Source organism: Crinia signifera, chromosome 3 (genome assembly GCF_055691185.1).
Source record: "Crinia signifera chromosome 3, ASM5569118v1, whole genome shotgun sequence".
NCBI classification, from domain to species: Eukaryota; Metazoa; Chordata; class Amphibia; order Anura; family Myobatrachidae; genus Crinia; species Crinia signifera.
The window spans coordinates 26,655,924-26,659,761 of record NC_139219.1 but is presented as its reverse complement, the minus strand read 5'-3'; the positions used below and the strand labels follow the sequence as shown (position 1 = coordinate 26,659,761).

General features: G+C 50.4%; 1 long non-coding RNA gene across 1 annotated transcript; it reads left to right on the top strand.

Moving 5' to 3' along the window:
- Positions 1 to 3,072: 3,072 nt before the first annotated feature.
- Positions 3,073 to 3,838, top strand: LOC146063270 (uncharacterized). The gene is made up of 3 exons (XR_014471562.1): positions 3,073 to 3,142; positions 3,536 to 3,595; positions 3,796 to 3,838. It is a non-coding gene; the product is annotated as an uncharacterized LOC146063270 (long non-coding RNA).

Genomic DNA, 3,838 nt, shown 5'->3' with positions numbered 1-3,838 from the left:
CGCCAATGCCTCTGATGCACAAAAGGAGGCAATTGCCACTGGCAGTACTAGTGTACATCCGGTACTGCACTGACAAATGCCTCCTTTTGAAACAACCACTATCCAGGGCAGCCGTAAGCAGGGAATGCGCAGCGGTATGTGTCCTATCCACTTTGGAGCGGAGTGGATTTTCTAAAGTACAGTATGGCGGGCGCAGCACTTTATAAAATCCAGTCCACGCCTTTTTGTAAACCCAGTAATGAGTACAGTAACTTTATTTAAACAGCACACTTTCTCATTTTTCTCATCTTCACACAGTGCCTCCGCTTGAAGGCGAGGACACCCTGCCCTTGCGGGCCGTTACTGCCCCCAGCGCCTCAGCCGCTCCGTCTGAGAGTAAGTCCTGTCATTTCTTTATTGAGTTTGTGTTTTTTTTTCCTTTCTCTCCGAATTGTGTCTTTTCTTAGCGTGCCATTGGCCCACGCTGGTAGCGTGGGCCAATGGCAGCCTAGCGCAGCCCTGCGTAGTCAGCGTTGTGTCCATGTCAGGGGGGTGGGGGTGGAGCGTTGCGCCAATGCCTCTGATGCACAAAAGGAGGCAATTGCCACTGGCAGTACTAGTGTACATCCGGTACTGCACTGACAAATGCCTCCTTTTGAAACAACCACTATCCAGGGCAGCCGTAAGCAGGGAATGCGCAGCGGTATGTGTCCTATCCACTTTGGAGCGGAGTGGATTTTCTAAAGTACAGTATGGCGGGCGCAGCACTTTATAAAATCCAGTCCACGCCTTTTTGTAAACCCAGTAATGAGTACAGTAACTTTATTTAAACAGCACACTTTCTCATTTTTCTCATCTTCACACAGTGCCTCCGCTTGAAGGCGAGGACACCCTGCCCTTGCGGGCCGTTACTGCCCCCAGCGCCTCAGCCGCTCCGTCTGAGAGTAAGTCCTGTCATTTCTTTATTGAGTTTGTGTTTTTTTTTCCTTTCTCTCCGAATTGTGTCTTTTCTTAGCGTGCCATTGGCCCACGCTGGTAGCGTGGGCCAATGGCAGCCTAGCGCAGCCCTGCGTAGTCAGCGTTGTGTCCATGTCAGGGGGGTGGGGGTGGAGCGTTGCGCCAATGCCTCTGATGCACAAAAGGAGGCAATTGCCACTGGCAGTACTAGTGTACATCCGGTACTGCACTGACAAATGCCTCCTTTTGAAACAACCACTATCCAGGGCAGCCGTAAGCAGGGAATGCGCAGCGGTATGTGTCCTATCCACTTTGGAGCGGAGTGGATTTTCTAAAGTACAGTATGGCGGGCGCAGCACTTTATAAAATCCAGTCCACGCCTTTTTGTAAACCCAGTAATGAGTACAGTAACTTTATTTAAACAGCACACTTTCTCATTTTTCTCATCTTCACACAGTGCCTCCGCTTGAAGGCGATGACACCCTGCCCTTGCGGGCCGTTACTGCCCCCAGCGCCTCAGCCGCTCCGTCTGAGAGTAAGTCCTGTCATTTCTTTATTGAGTTTGTGTTTTTTTTTCCTTTCTCTCCGAATTGTGTCTTTTCTTAGCGTGCCATTGGCCCACGCTGGTAGCGTGGGCCAATGGCAGCCTAGCGCAGCCCTGCGTAGTCAGCGTTGTGTCCATGTCAGGGGGGTGGGGGTGGAGCGTTGCGCCAATGCCTCTGATGCACAAAAGGAGGCAATTGCCACTGGCAGTACTAGTGTACATCCGGTACTGCACTGACAAATGCCTCCTTTTGAAACAACCACTATCCAGGGCAGCCGTAAGCAGGGAATGCGCAGCGGTATGTGTCCTATCCACTTTGGAGCGGAGTGGATTTTCTAAAGTACAGTATGGCGGGCGCAGCACTTTATAAAATCCAGTCCACGCCTTTTTGTAAACCCAGTAATGAGTACAGTAACTTTATTTAAACAGCACACTTTCTCATTTTTCTCATCTTCACACAGTGCCTCCGCTTGAAGGCGAGGACACCCTGCCCTTGCGGGCCGTTACTGCCCCCAGCGCCTCAGCCGCTCCGTCTGAGAGTAAGTCCTGTCATTTCTTTATTGAGTTTGTGTTTTTTTTTCCTTTCTCTCCGAATTGTGTCTTTTCTTAGCGTGCCATTGGCCCACGCTGGTAGCGTGGGCCAATGGCAGCCTAGCGCAGCCCTGCGTAGTCAGCGTTGTGTCCATGTCAGGGGGGTGGGGGTGGAGCGTTGCGCCAATGCCTCTGATGCACAAAAGGAGGCAATTGCCACTGGCAGTACTAGTGTACATCCGGTACTGCACTGACAAATGCCTCCTTTTGAAACAACCACTATCCAGGGCAGCCGTAAGCAGGGAATGCGCAGCGGTATGTGTCCTATCCACTTTGGAGCGGAGTGGATTTTCTAAAGTACAGTATGGCGGGCGCAGCACTTTATAAAATCCAGTCCACGCCTTTTTGTAAACCCAGTAATGAGTACAGTAACTTTATTTAAACAGCACACTTTCTCATTTTTCTCATCTTCACACAGTGCCTCCGCTTGAAGGCGAGGACACCCTGCCCTTGCGGGCCGTTACTGCCCCCAGCGCCTCAGCCGCTCCGTCTGAGAGTAAGTCCTGTCATTTCTTTATTGAGTTTGTGTTTTTTTTTCCTTTCTCTCCTAATTGTGTCTTTTCTTAGCGTGCCATTGGCCCACGCTGGTAGCGTGGGCCAATGGCAGCCTAGCGCAGCCCTGCGTAGTCAGCGTTGTGTCCATGTCAGGGGGGTGGGGGTGGAGCGTTGCGCCAATGCCTCTGATGCACAAAAGGAGGCAATTGCCACTGGCAGTACTAGTGTACATCCGGTACTGCACTGACAAATGCCTCCTTTTGAAACAACCACTATCCAGGGCAGCCGTAAGCAGGGAATGCGCAGCGGTATGTGTCCTATCCACTTTGGAGCGGAGTGGATTTTCTAAAGTACAGTATGGCGGGCGCAGCACTTTATAAAATCCAGTTCACGCCTTTTTGTAAAGCCACCCCCGCCCTATTTACAGTAATAAGAGTACGGTAAGTTTATTAACAGTAAACAGCACTTGTTCTCATTTTTGACATTTTCCCACAGTGACTCTGATTGAAGACCAGGGCACCCTGCCCTGCGGGCATGCTACAGGCCCCCCCTCAAGCATCGCCACGATGCTAAGCAGTAAGTCCTGTCATTTCTTTATTGTGTTTTGTGTTTGTGTGTTTGAACTTGTGTAGTTTTTTGCCGTGCCGTTGGGCGACGCTGTCAGCATCGGCCAACGGCAGCCTAGCACAGTCAGCGTAGTGTCCCCGCGGGAGCCCTGCACAATTACCGTAATGTCCCCGTCAGGTACTGTAGCTCTGCGTCTCGTGCACAAAGGGGGTGGGAGTGGAGGCGTGCGGTACGTCTGATGCACGACGTTTTGACCTAGGCATTATTTATCTACAGTATACAGTACTGCAATACTGTATACTCTACCATAACCTCAGTGATCACAGTAGTGTGTGTGAACTAATGTTTCAAAGGACACTACAGTACAGTATACTGTAATGTACTGTAATTATTTTTACACAGGACTTCAGAGGAGGATGGAAAGGGTACTCCCCAGAAGGTCCCCTCAAACTTTGGCAGCCAGTAAGTGTCCTCCCGACCTGTTCATACAGTACCCCCAGTATCCACGTTGACGTGGAGTCTATTTTATCAAGTGTGGTGGGCACAGCACTTTATTGAAAACAGTCCACGGCTTTTTTTTTTTAACACCCCCTCCTCCCCATTTAGAGTAAGAATAATAACTTTACAGTATTTTAACAGCACATTTTATCATTTCCCCACAGTGCCAAGCCTAGAGGAAGACCAGGGCACCCTGCCCTTGCGGGC